At 35.7% G+C, this 18,148-nt stretch overlaps 1 protein-coding gene and 1 long non-coding RNA gene across 2 annotated transcripts in view; one reads left to right on the forward strand and one right to left on the reverse strand.

The window, feature by feature from the left end:
• Window positions 1–18,148, forward strand: part of LOC134657628 (protein krasavietz) — a 347,985-nt gene that overhangs the window by 31,323 nt on the left and 298,514 nt on the right. The gene's annotated exons all lie outside the window — the stretch shown is intronic.
• Window positions 8,901–9,376, reverse strand: LOC134652548 (uncharacterized). Its single transcript, XR_010097192.1, has 3 exons — window positions 9,300–9,376; window positions 9,062–9,166; window positions 8,901–8,995 (listed from the first exon to the last, which is right to left on the reverse strand). It is a non-coding gene; the product is annotated as an uncharacterized LOC134652548 (long non-coding RNA).

Genomic DNA, 18,148 nt, shown 5'->3' on the forward strand with positions numbered 1-18,148 from the left:
TATTAGAAAATAAAACTTCAGCGTAGGATGTAGGTAACTCAATGTAGTAATGTTTTCAATCTGACTACACAATACAGGCGTAGCCTAGTGTGGCAGTCATAGGTTAAGTAAAACCTGTAAAATTTTTGGCAAATAAAACTGTTTTATTTTTATTTTATTTTTTTTATTAATCATAGTTTCCCGCGCGCCCGAACGTTTTTAACTTTTTTTTAAACTCTTGACAGCTGTGCGGCGTAGGAAATCAGTGCCTACTTACTGAATGCCATTCGAAGATTTTTTTGAATACAGAAGTGCACACCTGCGTTATTGAATTTCACGCACACATAGGTACGTACCTACTCTTATTATCCTGGTTGAATACGACAATCAGTACAGAAATACAAAGAGGGATATGGAATAAAGGCTCGTCTCGGTGTTAGTGATACCTGGCAAGCGCAAAAAATGTCGGGATGTGTCTTTGGTTCCCGGAGTATTTTTAAATGCTTGGATTTCAATGGAGGTTCTGTTAGTTATAATTTGGATACAATAAAGTAGCTGAGGGCTTGACTATGTTATTACTACAGTGAACTTTGATACAATGTTCGTCATCACATCACAGGACGAGACATTTATAAAAATAAAAACCTTTCATACTTCCGATCCTTTAATAACTTAATAAGCTACCATTTTTTTGCCGACGTTACGAGGTCTTTGTAGTTTTGTTGGTAACTTTCCCTCTGAGAAAACCCATACTGACGATTGCCGCTTGTTTTACCGGTTCATATTGGTAAATCCATGTTTCGTCACCTGTAATTATTTCCGATATACGCCGCGATGTCCCGTTGTCGAATCGTAGACGCATCTCACGACACCAATCTACACGAGCCTGTTTCTCAGTATCGGAGAGCAAACGTGGTATCCAACGACAACAGAGCTTCCTTACTCCAAGATGTTGATGTAGAATGATGCTAACGCTCCCCGAACTGACGCCTAAGATATTCTCTATGTCCTTGTATCTTCTCGCACCAACATTTCAGTAGTCCACACGTTTTCTGCAGTTACTGCTGTTTGCGGGCGACCACTTCGGTGGTCATCTTCGAGGCTGGCTTTACCCCTTTTAAATTCGTTGAACCATCTAAAAACTGTTGCCCGTGAAGGAGCAGAATCTCCTAACGCTGACTGCAATCGTTGCAAACACAGTTATTCAGATAAACCAAATTTAAAATCATAAAATATCATAGCACGCAAATGTTCGCGGTTAAGCTCCATCGTTTCAAAGAAAAAACGCGGGAACCGTTTTAGAAAAATTACTGTAACATATTCATTTTTTAAATTGGAGCGAATCGGCAACTTGTGTTCTATTTTTAAATAAATTTTGCTTTTTAAAAACATATAATTCAGGTGCGTTCCATTTTCGAATTTCGAGCATCTCAAAACTTATCGAGTGACCTACGTAGAAGTCCCTTTCTAACAAAAGCTGTCAAACAGTGAAATCCGCTTGTATTACAAATTATAAGCTTTTGAGAAACGGGCCCCTGGTGTCTAGAATCACTAAGTATAATATTATACAACCATGGAATTTTAACAATCCATAGAGAAAGTCTTTCTCTAGTTTTCTCTTGTTTATGGCCGAAATGTTTTCTTAATGATTTGAGCTGTCAGCCACATTAAGCCGTAAATTTGTTATAAGTAAGTATACTTGGTCAACCAGATCTTGACAGTAGAAAAAGGCGGCAAATTTGAAAAATGTAGGCGCGAAGGGATATCGTCCCATAGAAAATTTGAATTTCGCGCCTTTTTTTACTGACAAGATTTGGTTGACCATCTTATAGTTGAAAGTTTTTAACAACTTTTAATTCGAATGCAGTCGCGGATCGAAACTATTTTTTAAATTTAGCTAATATAGTTATATTTATTATCTACCTACACCAAAACTCACTTATTACCACCACAAGTTCATAGCCATAGTGAACCGTATTAGGTACTCAAATAAGGTTGATTTTTGTTTAATTATTTTTTAGTAATTAGCGAGTTTTGGTTGTCACCTGGCCATACAATGCAAATGCCTCTGTAAACGAATAGAAATGTCAGCAAGATGAGCCATTAAACCAAGCGTAGGCGTGTATATGTAACTCGTGTAGGTAAGTAGGTAACCCGTGGGTAACCCTACACCTGACCGTTACCGTTCCTCGTTATCGCGCGTCCTGTGGCCATTCCAAGCATTAATATTATATGTTAAATACTTCACTAATGTAATGTGCTAGCATGTGCAAATACCTTTACGCCCTGAACTATTTCCTGATTAATTACATCGCAGGTTTTTTCATATGTTGTCTTGTTTTAGGGTTCCGTACCCAAAGGGTAAAAACGGGACCCTATTACAGGGTGGCCCAAAAATACGTTGACAACGTTTTTTCTAATTATTTTATTAAGTACTTGCGTAACTATTAAAAAATAAGTTAAAAATTAAAACTACACTCTTTTTATGCAACAAAAATTAATTGTCTTCAAAATAGCCTCCTTTCGATTTGATACACAAACACAAACGTTAAAATTTTCAACGAAATGCCGCAGCTCCTCCAAGGATATTTCTTCCCATTGTTGCTTTTAGAGCGTTAACATTTTTGTGTTTAATAGCACATGCCCTTGTCTCTCTCTATATACATAGTTAGTTTTTTTTAGCATTAGAAAGAACTTGAAAGAAGGTAAGCGATTTTGACATGCATTTTAATTAAAAAACACTTTTTAAAAATCAATAACTATTACTTATGCAAGCAGAAGACGATAAAAGATCGTATTAGATTCATAATCATACATACATACAACATTACATATTCACCGTAACTTATTTTTAAAATGTGTTTTTCAATTAAAAGACACATCAAGATTGTTTACCTTCTCAGTCTCTAAGATTTTTGAACTTATCGGGAAAATTTGCAGTGGTGCAAAGATATTAAAGACTCCACTGTCCGTCTGTCTGTCTGTCTGTCACCAGGCTGTATCTCATGAAACGTGATAGCTAGACAGTTGGAATTTATTTGCTGTTTTTTGCGTAATGGTACGGAACCCTTCGTGCGCGAGTTCGACTCGTACTTGGCCGATTTTTTTAAAAGTAGCATGATAATACCTGTAGTTAGGGTTGTCTATACCTAGGATTTCCCCTGGCATGTCAGGATTGCTGGGGGTTGGCGAGACCAGGGTACCTATTAAAAAAAAAATTAGAAATTTCAACTAACCACTAGAAGTCAGGTAAAAGTTTGGAGTTGGGCAGAGGAAAAGGCTATGCTGTGGCTGCAGCATGGTGGCGATTTTTGGCTCACGAAAGGTTTTGGAATAGGTAAGGAATTTATTATGGGTGAAAATACCGCCCAAGTAATTTCAGGATGTTTAGGGTGATGTCAGCTGAAGCTTATTATATAGTCGTAATCCGATAGTTAAAAACCACTCAGTCCATTTACTATGTTTCTAGATACACGGAGTTTGCGATCAAAATTGTTTAAAAGTAAAATGATTGATTGTTCCAATATTTTAATTAGGTAAACTGCATCGCCAATAAACATGGAAAATAAACACAACTTGCATAGGTACAATTGATACATTTATGAATATAATAAAAATACAAATCACCAAATTATTAGAAATTTTATGAATGAATTCATTGATAAAGTGTAAAACAAGCTTTCTATAAAACCAAGTTATGTTTGCAGTTGTATCTGGCAGTTGCATCGTTAGTCTCAAAGCTGTCTCTCAAAGTATCAACCTATCAAGTTTTGCGAGCGGCAATAATAAGTTTGTAAATATTCGAACGTGATATTTTCAGATCGCGTGTGTTTTTCCATTCAGTAAAAGCTTCAATTTACATTTCATTCACAGGTCACACCATGCATTCGTTTGCGTATTATGTAAATCTTTAGTGGGACAGACGTCACATATAGGTATATAGAATAGAATAGAATAGATTATTCGTAAGCACAGACAATACATAATATGAAAGAAAACACAAAATAAGATTAAAGTGCCACGAAATGGCCTCATCTCAGCATGTTGCTGGTGGCTTCCAGCGCTGGTCTTCCGATGAGACCATCAAGTGAGAAGAATCACGAAGGGTAACAGACAAGAAGAAAAAAAAAATCAAATAACGTACAGTGAACAAATAAAATATATAAATATAATACATAAAATCGCATAAAATCTAATAGTATGAAGTAAATAGAGCACAAAAGACGATTCTCTTTATTCGTCAAAAACTGATCCATTAAGATGCCATTAAGTATTATTATAATTATTGTAAAATTGCTGCAAGTTCACCCTGAACTGAGAACTCGCGGTTCACCACAAACGATATAGAGTATGTAGGTAGGTACACATCTATTTAATTTTCGACGCGATTGAATAAAAATATGGAAATTTTATAATTTCGACTACGGATTTATGTTAATAAAGAACCTTCAAATCCTCATTATGGTTGGAGCAAAAAATGAGAAATTCAACATGACGGCTTATTTTTACAATTGCTGCTGACTATACAAGTACAGTCGCCATCAGATATATCAAAGAGGCCAAGGTGCTCAAAAATATCAGAACAGGCACTCTAACTCCTTGACAATAGAGGCGTGTTCAGATATTTTGTGAGCACCTTGGCCGCTCTACTATGTACCTTTAAAGCTTCGGATTCGGAACGGTTTCGGATGGTTTTGCCACAGGGGTCGGAATCGTGGGTAAACTGTATTTTATGAGGTACCTACCTATTATTATGAATGACTTGAATGACAATGAAGGAGTCGTGAATGAAACAGGTTTACGCGAATAGGTTAAATAGGTTAATTGTAAAAATCGTGCCCCGTCGGGTACCGTTGCCGACGATACTGACTATTGATCTACTATAAAACCCAACTATATATGATGTATAGTTCAAAACCTGCCAACTATGGTACAAATTTTACTCAAATATCTTCGTGCGACTAATACCTATTTGAATGTCGTAGTTCTAATGTAAAATGTTTGTATGAAATGGAAGGAAAAATCAAATAGGTATGTAAAACTATAAACTGAAATAGATGTCATATATTAGAAAAAGTGACGAAGCCCTCCAGTGGTGAACGCCGGTTCGAAGTCTTTAGCAATCCGGGCTAACGCCTTGTGTAAAACTACTTATAAAATTAAAATAACATTGGTTTTGGTACTTTATTACGTAGCGTATTGAACTTGTGGACCGTGATATAAGAGGTCTAATCATTTTATTAAAACAACGGTATGTGTGATAAAAATACATTTATTTGGCACAATGAATATAATCTCTTTGAGCCTGATTAACCACACGCACGCGACAGTAGGTATACACTTAGACACATACTATAATTATTATCTCGGGTTCTCACAAAACAAAACGAACTGACCTGCTCACAATTCAAATACCTTCTACCATTTTTAATATTGATCGACCTTATCGTTCGAACGTCACCCCACGAAATCGTTCAATATTCAAGATGGAGGGATCGATCACGTGACCATTCACGTGATCGATCATTACAAATACTTTTAAAAGTCACTTAGCTTATTTAATCTAGAAAAATGTTTTATAAGTACTAAAAATCTATATAAACCACACAGTATCCTTACAGCTCGGCCATCCTGCTAGAGCAAGTCCCTTTGCTCATCTACAATTACCATTCGATTAAATGTTAGATATACTGGTTTTATAACAGTATATTACAAAATAATGTATATTTTAACTAAGTTATACGAATTTATATGATCACTTTATTTATTAGCATTCATTTAATTATTTTTAATGAACTCATTGAACAACGTCAAGAAAGCCTAATCAATAGCACTTATATAACACATAATAATCAAACAACATAATGTTATTATATTTTAGGATTTCTATTAGTACACACACACCTCTACCTAATTACAGATACAGATACAATTGAAAATTCGAACTTACAATAGTGCAATATTAATTAAAAAATTATCAATTTATCTAAATTACCTATGTCCTAGATCCTAGACTAACAGCCATGCAAATTAGCCATGATGATTACTCAGACCCATTTGGACTTTCGGTGTCGTCACTGCCAAATTCGGAACTACTTACTTACTTTACCATGCTTGTTATCAAACACAACCAAGATTTTAATTTATTTATCGCACTTATGTTTTCATAACGATGGTTGCCCTTTTTCGTGTTAGTGGTGTATCTTCGACTACTTAGCGGTCGTTAGGAAGGCATCTAATAATCCTATACGGTCCCTGGTATTTGCTACCCAATTTTGATTTACCACCACTCGGCACTTCTCTCCTAACGCTCACTAGGTCCGTGATTAATCTAACGGGTGTTCCAAAATAGCTCATGTAGTCGCGGAAGACCTTCACCGTTGTTGAGGTCTTTGTATTTCGAACAGGCTAGATGTTAATGAATTTAGAAAAGCTGTCATTTATAACAAGGAGGTAATCACCGTGAGGGTCTCTAGTTCAAATGAATGCGAACGTTGCTTATCTGGTTTAGTTTTCCGGCTAAAGTACGAGACTGGCTTAAAAGGGCCTTCGTCACTTTTTTTTTGGAAAAGCAACTGAGTCTTACGTTTCGGGTCATAAATATTGAGAATAGATCTAGATATTAGTTTTCCCTTTAATGAGTTGAATGCATCATCCTGGTCACTGATTCTGGTCACTTCCATTCATTGCCTTTCTTCAGCATGTCTGTCAGTGGTCTGCGTATCACAGCTAAGTCACGTACAAACCTGCTAAAGAAGCTTGCCAAGCCTATAAATAGCTTTAGAGTCAATCCACCTATCGTTATATTGACTTGTACAATATATTATAATCTTTCATAAGTAGCCATAATTTCCTTGTATTCAATCTTAATTTTTAGTGTAACCTCTGTATTTATAATTAAAATTTTGTTCAATAAAGATCCTCTTCCCCATATATCTTAATTGTTATTATTTTTATTATTTTATTTTTATGACATGTTTCCCTTAAATCTAAATCTTACGTATTTTAGTAGGTAACATCTTAATTTAATATATTCTGTATTTTTAATTTAAGTTGTAATTTTAATTTTTTTTTATGTTTCCCAGCCTTTTGAGCCATGTTGCTTGATTAATAAAATATATAATAATATAGGTAATCATAACATCAACTTTTTTTTTTATTCCTGTACGGTCACGTTAGCTTTTGTCTTACCTAATTATCGCTTTACGCGGCCAGCTACACCTACCGTTACAGGCAGGTTGCTAGTGTCAAAATTTAATTCAATTTATTCCCGTCGGTTTTCTATTTAGAGTTAACGCACTACCCAATACCCATATTGACAAAACACAAAAGATTTGTATGTATTTTTTTTTTATCAGGATATCGATAATAGTTATATTTGGAATTGTTTCTCTACTACTACCTACAGAACACTGGAAGATGACCTAGCTTCCCACAGGTCCGCTGTCTTTTTACCCAGGAAACTTTTGTGTTCTTCCTCGTTACAATTATGACAAACAATTTTATTAGAGGGTTAATCCGATTGTTTTATAGTAGGGTTATCTAACTATTTCCTATCTTGTCCCTGCTTATCAAATTTTTGACCTATTTCTCTGTTAAACCCCACCTTAACTGTTTCTAAATACTTAAGACCCTCTTCAGGTTCACGAAAGCATGGTCCTCTATACCATCTAACAAGCAGTCAACAACAGCTTTCCAACCCTTAATACAAAATCTGTTTAATAAATATAACTTTGTCATATAATAGTGCTCAAGTGAATCTCCATATTTAGCTTTCTTGGAGAGCATAGTTGTTAAAAGTTCCGCGTAATCATCACAACATGGGAAAGATTCTACAAGTTTCTTTTTCTACTCCGACCACGTGTAGAGGACAGTGCTGGGATCCTGGTACAAAGATTTAGCAGGGCCTGTAAGTTTCGGAAGCGTAAAATGTATAATCTCTTTCTCTGTCCACCCGTAAATCTCAGCACTCCTCTACTTTGTAAGCCATGTAAGAATGGTTTAATCTTTCTACATTGGATCGGACTCGTGAACATTATTTAACGACAATTTAGAAGATAAACTGCCTTTCATATCTTTTATGGTGTTCAAAAATTTACTTATAACATTTTCACCAAATTCGGGTAGTTTACTTACGCTATCACTAGTGATGGGTAGGACATCAATTTAAAATGAGTTTGTATGAGTACCTCATTTTCTAAAATGAGGTGTTACAATGTCTTACTTCAAATGAGGTGAGGTACTAGCATATTTTCAGCGTCGACTATTCCATTAATTCCAACGGCGACAAAAATATTTAATGTATATACATATTTATGTATTCATCACTTCCTTTATAAATAAATAAATAGTAACATTTAATTGAAGTGCAATTCTGAAGGTTAAGAATAGAACTTTTAGGAGAAAGATAATTTTAGAATCAAGTAAAATGAATAGAGGAGTGAAGTAAGACATTTTTGCGGTACGAAGTACTGCGACAAATTAACAAAATGAGTGGTACAAATGAGGTGCCTCACGAGTGAGCGACTCAACACTAGCTATCACGCCGTTAATTAAGACTATGTTTGGGAATTTTTTTTGAACCGATCGACGCTCGGAGAGTGAGAGTATATATAACCTTTTATGTCCAGAGGTTATGCGATAGTCATCATCAGAACTGTTATTATAAATATATTGCCTATTTCTCTCCATGCGTCCATACCGTCTTGGGACTCACATGATGTCGTGGGTGCTTATATATAATTATCCTCGTTGTCTTCATAAGAGGAATTCCGCGACCTCCGCAATTTCCGTCGGGCTCGTGCGTCCACATATGGTGACGTGCTTCTACTGCGCGGAATGTGGCTTGACGGTCCACCGTGGCAATCTCTAACAGATTCCCCGCGCGAGCGGCGGCGCCAAGAGGCACTACCATTGTAACCGCCCAAATTTCGTGTTCGCGAACATGAATCTCTCTCAAGCCGTAAATCGCGATCATATTCTTCATCATGCAGCAAGTGTTTGCGGCTTTGCCTTCCTTTCAGGCTCCCTTCCGCTCCCTCACTTGGCATCGCATGCAGCAAGTGTTTGCGGCTTTGCCTACCTTTTAGGCTCCCTTCCGCTCCCTCACTTGGCATGCCAGATGACTTACGCGTTGGACGTTCCCGAATCTCACATTCGTTAACGTCCACTTCTGTGACATTAAGATCTGAACTTCGCATCTTTCTGCCTGCCATTAAAAAATGGACAAACATCAAAGACGCGGCCACGCTAACAAGACTGGCCAAGAATAGAAACGACTTTGCAAAGGTGGCCACCGACGCCCGCTAGGGCATGACAACAGAAGAAGAAGATCTCTCTGCACCCACCATCGCTGACCTTATCGTCATTTACTGTCCATGTACGTACTGACTAAATAAGAACATTTTTTTAATACCATGGCTGCAATAAACGATTATGATTATGATTACGTCCATCACTGAAACTTATGGGCACGTATTTAACCGGTCATCTAATTAATCAAATTTGGGTAGTTTAAAAAATAGAAATGGGTACTAAATTAATAGATTGGCAACAAAAAGGGAGCCTTAAAATATATCAATACGAGTTGTATTTTATTACTGTTACAGCTTTTTGTTTACTTTTAGACAGGTACCAATTATTTATTTGGCATCTGGAGACCATTTTATGAAGCACATTTTAAAAAGAAAATGGCTATCTATTAATTCAAAAATGAAGTTCTTTTAAAATATTTTGTTTGGTTACTACCTCTACACTGACTACACAGTCAACCTAACATGCTCCTCCTCGCCTCGCTCGTCGTCGCACCTACTCTGGCAGAATACAGTGGTAACTATTGAAATAAGTAATTAAAAATTTAAAGACCTAATGGTACAATGGCCATTAGGTGTTTCATGATTAGGGATTTCGACTATAAGTATATCGCTTTGCAATATTTTAGTTATTATTTTAGACGCCAACCTATCACTTCAAGTTCCCTATATGTTTTTTTTGGTGGCTTGATTTTGCTGCCAGTTTTTTTTTTAATAATTATCATGCTTATATTTGAGACTAATATAAACTTATTGGCTCTAAACTATTAATGCACAGCCAAATAATATTATTGTATGCCCAATGAAAGTTCCTGTTTAATATTTCAGTTGCCCCGTTAATAATAAGCCAAACTTATATTTGTACGGTTAATTATCGCCGCTCCTTCCAATTTTTAACCGTCCTTACAAACATTACGAGTGTGTAGCGTCATCTTGCACTATATGGTTAAAAATATGATTAGAATAGTACACGTTGTTTTTTTAAAAGAGCTCTATCAGCTGACAAAGTACCTTGATGTCAGTTAAGTACCTTGATGTCTAACACGATTTAAACCCGTAATATCAGCATTTCCAACAGGTTCTAACAACCCGAAATATTATCATCCCTGCCAATTTATTAAATTTTCACTAAGTTCAGGGAGTTTTCAGGGGCCTGAAAGATCTTTACAGGTTGTTTCTAATGAAGTTCTACACAATATGAAAAGAAATGCGTTCGTGCATTGGTGGGTATCCAAGAACCCGATAGCTGCAAGCCACATTTTTTGAGCACGGCATACTTACGCTGCCATGTCTTTATATTTTAGAATTATGTATTTATGTCAAAAAAAACATACACTTGTTCAAACAGCTGCCAAATCGAAGGCTAAAATACAAACTTGAGCTACCCGCGCCTAAATTACAAATATATAGGAAAAAGCCCTCTTTATGCAGCAGCTAAATGCTACAATCATATTCCAGACTTTATAAAGGCAGAGGAAAGGGATACAACATACGCAAAAAGATTGAAATGGTTCCTTGCGAGAAAAGTGTATTATTCTATTAATGATTTCTTCGCAGATAGCTTTAATATGTAATTTATTAGTTCTATTTATATAATTTAATACGATGCTACTTTTGTGCTTTATTGCATGACATATGTAAATATTATAAATCTTAGTTTAAGGAAATGTTTGTCATACCCTTTTAGGGTCCATGAGGTACTTACTTGTATAAATGTTGTAACATCTCTTGTTGTAACCATGGTGCAATAAATAAATGATTGATTGATTGATTGATTGATTTGTAGTTATAACAAGTTTCAGCTGCTTTCAGCAGCCTGAAATATCGTTTCAAATCGTTTTGAATGAGGCTCTACATTAATGTAGAATTGAAACTTTTACAAATTTCAGTTATTTTCATCAACCAGACATATTTCAGGCCGATTCTAATAATTATCTTCACTGTATCAAAAATTCTAAATTTTCATCAATTATCAGTGTTTTTCAGCAGCCTGAAGCAACGTCGCGTCGCAGGGCGCGTCGAAACGGGTTCATTATTTATTTTATAAAAATGATTTTAAATTCTCCTCATCATGGTTACATTAAAATTTAATTATCCGTACCATTTACGAAGTATTTAAGCATGAATCTATTATAAGGATTTATTTCTTCATTTACCATATCGTTTAGTTTCTTTATACTTATAATCTGGTCATTATTTGAATAAACAACTATTATAAATATAGACTTGTTCACATGAATGTAACACGTGCATACTCAAACTCAATGTAATTCGAAGAATAAAAGAAAAACGAAAAGGGAAAGAGAATGGGAAGTTATATTGCATTGCCTTATTAGCATATCATCACGCATCTAGTTTTAGGCAAAACTTGAAAATATAATTATATTTACAAGTACCTACACTAAGATAAGAATAAACACTTAATTGCGAACCAATCAAAACATTATTAAATCTGACCGTCGCAATTGAAATACATTGTATAGGTAATAAAGTAAATAGGTATTTAATAGAATGCAACACCCAACCTTAGGTATTGGAAATTATAATTATCTTTGTAGTGTAAAACTTGTAACTGTTGTTTTTTGTCAAAACAGCTCAGAACAGGACAATACGTTTTAACGTATGCATGCACTCGTTTCATAATATATTTCTCACGTAAACAAATTTGAGATCACGAAATCAAAACGACTCAAATTGTTATTACATTACATTATTTTATTATTTCGTTTACTTTCCTAGTTGTATTAAGCTATCATTATTTAAGTGTGAGCACGAACCTCACACTAAAAAAATATTTAGTCAAAATAAGTGGTCAACAAAAACAATATCATTTAATTGTTATGTGTCATTATTGTATTCATTGTGCCAGGGCCGATTAATTAACTTTTGCAGGCGGGATAAACGAGTGATTTGTAAAAATACTCGCCTATCCTCACTTCTGAGATATAAGAGGTCTAATCATTTTATTAAAACAACGGTATGTGTGATAAAAATACATTTATTTGGCACAATGAATATAATCTCTTTGAGCCTGATTAACCACACGCACGCGACAGTAGGTATACACTTAGACACATACTATAATTATTATCTCGGGTTCTCACAAAACAAAACGAACTGACCTGCTCACAATTCAAATACCTTCTACCATTTTTAATATTGATCGACCTTATCGTTCGAACGTCACCCCACGAAATCGTTCAATATTCAAGATGGAGGGATCGATCACGTGACCATTCACGTGATCGATCATTACAAATACTTTTAAAAGTCACTTAGCTTATTTAATCTAGAAAAATGTTTTATAAGTACTAAAAATCTATATAAACCACACAGTATCCTTACAGTAATGTGTCTATAGTTATAGTAGGTACGTATAATTTGCGAATCAGCTGAAGAACCTACCAATTACAATTAATTTCTGTAACGAAATTCATTACGCCAAGAAAATTTGACGACGCATAAAAAATCATTAATCAATCAAAATTCCACACACAGGCCTAAAAACAAGCTTTGTTACGCCGCCTTTTCTATAATGAATTTCTTTACAGTTTGACAGTTAACCCACATACTCGAGGTTTGTTTATAGCGAGTCAGATGTCTAAGGAGCCGAAACAATGACGCTTATCTCGGGATCGGTTACGAGAGCTTGACTCGTAAATAACTTGAGAATATGAGAAGTGGTGACGTGTGGGTACTTACTAGTGTCCAATACCAGTCATTGCATGGCACCTGGGGCCTTACCATGATGTCCTTATTGCGATTCTGTTTAGGGCCTAAACTGAATTGCTAAAGGACGGAGCTATATAAGTCGGATAACTCCATCCCGTAGCAATTCAGTTTAGGCCCTAAACAGAATCGCAATAAGGACATCATGGCAAGGCCCCTGTTTTTGTGGCAAAGTCAGCTGAGCTGTCTTAACTTAAAATAAGGTTGAAGACGCCCCAGGAACAAGGAATTTCTGGAAAGTATCCTAAAAGGTTTCTCCTTCAATTATAAAAATAAGTAAAGTACCTAAACAAATACCTAATAATTAAGTAAGAAAAGAGTTTCCTACATTCTGTATGTAGGTACGTATGTATGAAACTATGGAACGTTTAGTTAAGGCATCGGCTTACAACCAGCTATGTTCATAAAATATACCTAATTAGACGAATTTTAGTTTTTACCTGACCCATCTTCATATCAATAAAGGCTAATCACCAGAAACACCATGCCTAATGCCTACAATCCTAAAGTCATTTAAAGTTTAAATTAATGCAGATGAGTTTTCCTAAAAACTTTGGGCTTAGTGCCTCTTACCCGACTTGGGCACAAAAGGTAATGTTTTTACCTGAGGTTTAGCTCATTGCACCTTTTTCCTGGAGCGAATTGATAAAAGGTTGTTAAGGGAGATTTGTGCATCTAACAATGCAAGTGCATTTGATTGGGAAAGAAGGGTTCCGTCAGTTACGCGTGGTAATTTTTATGATCGACTTTTAATATCATGGTTCGATTGTATAGTGTTTTTTTTTTAATAACTTTGGCCCTTTGTCACTATTTAGCCTTTCGTTTTTTTTAACAAAATTAGGAAAGTTTACTATGACTCTACCTACCGATTACCGAGTACCGACTCTACATTGATAAACATGTACCCCAAATGTACCCCCTTATTCATAAACGTCTTCTAAGTTAATCAGCTGATGATCATCGTTTCCCTCTCTATGGCATAACGACAGATAGGGACAAACGACGATCATCAACTGATTAACTTAGCAGTCGTTTATGAATAACGCCAAGTAGAGTGGAATCATGGAATAGGTACCTACATAGATTACGAGTCTGTTTCAAATTATGGGTTTTATTTCTGAATTTCGTCTTGTCAAAAATGGCAGCTTTTGAGTTGTTTTCCTATGGGCTATGGGTCAAGAACCTATTTAGATATAGAATCTATCTACTCGAAAAGTCAAGAGGCGTAAAGAGATTGGATATTGCATGTATCATTTTCTGCAGGGTATTTTTCTTGAAATTAGACATCACTACATAGTATAAAACAAAGTCGCTTCCCGCTGTCTGTCTGTCTGTATGCTTAGATCTTTAAAACGGATTTTGATGCGGTTTTTTTTAATAGATAAAGTGATTCAAGAGGAAGGTTTATGTATAATTTAAATTGTTAACCCGTGCGAAGCCGGGGCGGGTCGCTAGTTAATAATAAATGAAATAAATTAGGTTTATAAATGTATAATACTAATATAACTAACTTAAATGTAACTGACTTTCATGGCGCAGTAGTTGTAAGTATACTGTAATGTAATGTAAACGTGTTTTCAATAAATAAAATTAACACGTTCACTGTCCCAATCTGAATTGTTAACCTTACGGCTTTGTAATAGAGGCTTGCCGTGACCCATATACGGAGCACAGACCGTGAACGTGTTAAGGTAGAATATGAGGTAGGCAGGTTCCTAGAAAGTTATTATCAAGTAACTTACAAGAGACAGCCTAAATAAGGTACAGAAAATTGGCATGACGGTCATATTTCACACCGTAACGTGACTTTTATATGCAACCATGTGTTTGATGGTTTATGCTATCGGCCATACTCAGCCGCGGAACCCTAAAAAAGTAACAGCACTCCCGGATACACAGAGGAACACAAAGCTCGAAATTACGTTCCAAGAACTCTTGTACGGGTCGTTTATGATTTATACCCGGAGTTTGAGGGATGGCTCGGAAGGGTGCTTTTGAGGTGCCACGTGGTGTTTATTTAATTCTTTGTCGTTACAGGAAAACGTGGTGCCGTCGCCATGAAATTTATCGAAGCGGCCAAGACGCTCACAAATATCTGAACACGCCTCTCAAGCAGTAGAGTGCGTGTTCAGAATTCAGATATTTGTGAACATTTTGGCCGCTCCGATATATCTGACGGCGACTGTACGTGGGGTAATATGCTAATTCCAGGATAGGTATTAAAAAAAATTACGTCATTTGGAAATTAATCAAGTTTTAGAGATACAATCATTCAATAGTTTTGCATGTTTTATTAGTAGGTGTATTATAGTTCGTTTTTTAGCATTAGAAATAAGGTAAACAATCTTGATGTGTCTTTTAATTGAAAAACACATTTTAAAAATAAGTTGCGGCAAATATGTAACAATTATGAATCTAATTACGATCTTTTATAGTCTTCTGCTTTCATAAGTAATAGTTATTGATTTTTAAAAAGTGTTTTTCAAATAAATAAAGACTTGTCAAAATCGCTTACCTTCTTTCAAGTTCTTTCTACTGCTAAAAAAACGAACTACTTATATAGGTATACATATAATTAATCTATTAATTAGTATAGTTAGTAAAGTAACCTACCTAGTGTAAAAGCCTCGAACTGAGTTGAGTAAGCCATAATAGGTGTTGTTGCACACATATTGTTGGTGCATAAAATATTATAGAGTACGTGTCCACTATATTTATGGTAGTTGCTAGCTTTGTTGTTGGTATGTATTTAATTTAATCAGTTTCCGTAGTTTCAATATTGTTTTAGAGACATTAAACAAATTGATTACTTGTGGTATTTATTTAATTATTTGTAGTTACCTAATGAGATGACAATGATTAATATATTAAGTCAATTAGATAATTATATAGATACTTCAGTTATTTTAAGCTATAATCTGTGAAAACATAAAAACTCAAAAATGCACGTTTTCCTAGAGATAAGACCTAGCTAGATCGATTTTTCGCCCCCGAAAACCCTCAAACCTGCAAATAATTTCATAGAAAACATTAGAGCCGTTTCCGAGATTCCCGAAATATCGAAATATGTATATAGCGGTATATATAATACATATAAGTAATACAATTTAATCGGCACAGACAGTGTTATCATCTAATAACTACTTATGGAGAAATGTTCATTTAATATTCCAAAAGAAAGAAAGAAACAAAGTAGGTACCTATTTACTATTTAGTCAAGGGAATAAGCTTAAAATAATAAGGCTTTACAATTCCCAGTATTTTAGCTATCATACTTACCTACCCATAGCTACCTGGACCATGGATCGCAATAAACGTTTATTCTTTTCAAATACGGCCACGCACACACCCGCACACCCTGCCTATTGTTTCAACCAGGGATGTTGCGAATATCCGCATCTGCAACCGCGGAACTTCCGCATTATTTTCAACATCCGCATCCGCATAAAATCGATACGGATTTTAATGCGGATGCGGATGGGGAACAGGTCGGTACAGGAACGTCTCAGCATCGGCGTAAGTGCTAGACTGTTAGGTAATTTAGTCATTAACCAAAAAAACCTATTAGAAATTAGCTGTCAAGCGTGAGTGGGACTTAATGTACGGAGCCCTTGGAACGCGTTTCCGACTCGCACTTGGCCGGTTTTATGAAATAAATATTACTAAAATGTAATATTTGACGTTTTTTATGTACCTATCTTGACATCCGCATCCGCATCCGCATCCGCGGATGTGAGCCTTTAAAAATCCGCATCCGCGGATGTCAAAAAATCGGCATCCGCAACATCCCTGGTTTCAACCCCCTACTCGCCCTAATGTCTATTTCAAACGTATATAAACCAAAGCCGGTGAACCAAATTGTCATTCATAAGCAAGCAACGGAACAGTAAACGTTTCGTTGCAAATCCCATTAACGAAATGTACGCTAGATAACATAATGTCTCTGCTACTTATCATGCTGGGCTTGCCGCATCCTCATCGGCGATTGGAAGCAAAAATCTCTTTGCTGCCTTTCATAATAGGCTTGGGCTTGCTCTTTCCTCGGCTGAAGCAACAGGACTTACTCGCGATAACGCCTGACGACTTCACTGCATCACCAATGGCGAGATATCTATGGACACAGCGGGCTGAGAGCAACGGCTTCATAGAGTTTGACAAAGAAACGTCCCAAGTGAATTTCGACGTGTCAGAAAACTCCGTCAAATCACCAGACCGATTCATAGTCATCGAAGAAACAGAGCAAGCTAATGGTTACTCCTTCAGCCAGTTCTCAAAGCCGTACGCGGTTGCCGAAGGCAACCCGGAGGCAGAAGCGTTCAGGCTGGCATCAGAAGGTGTCCCATCGGTCATCGCTCCGAAGAACGAGATGCCGGTGTCCATCTTCAAGCGTGGGCCAGTTCGGAGCGAAATTGAGGACTTGACAACTCGGGGAAACCTCGATGACAGATAATGAAGGTTTTAAGTTACAATTAAGGTCGTAAATTTTCTTACGCTGGTTGAAAGAAAGCTATATATGACCCTGGTTGTGATGAGGGATGGTAGCTGGTAGGATAGGTAGTGTTATAAAATTGAGCGAAGTGGCTGGATCCTGCAAATGTATTTAAAGTTACGTTAGTATAAGTCATCTTAGCTTTTAATTTAAGGTTTATTAGTTTTTATTAAGTTCTTAAAATGTATAGGTATTTGTTATTTTATTCCTACATTAAATTATTACCCTTACTTCACACATAAGATAAATTAAACTTCAAGTCACATGTTAGACAAATAAAACATACCTACCAATATACAATAATATTACTTTTCATAAAAAGAGAAAAAGTAAAAGTAAATTCTTTATTATAATAATATGTCCAAAATTGACATAACGATCGAAATAAGTAGGTACCTACCATTACCTATATAACCTTTAATATTATACTTTAGCGCTACAACTCTTACGATTAAATTTTTTCAAATACTTAGTTATTCACTAGCCGGCCTTCTGAATAAAAAAAAATTAGTAAGTAAATCTTTTTTTAATAGCTTTTACATTTTTTTAATTATCAAAGTTGTATTTTTGAGCGATCAATTTAAGTAATAAGCTCAATGAACATGAATTGGTAAATACGTGTAATAAGTAACCCCATTGT

The sequence above is a fragment of the Cydia amplana genome, chromosome 1 (assembly GCF_948474715.1).
Source record: "Cydia amplana chromosome 1, ilCydAmpl1.1, whole genome shotgun sequence".
Lineage (NCBI taxonomy): Eukaryota > Metazoa > Arthropoda > Insecta > Lepidoptera > Tortricidae > Cydia > Cydia amplana.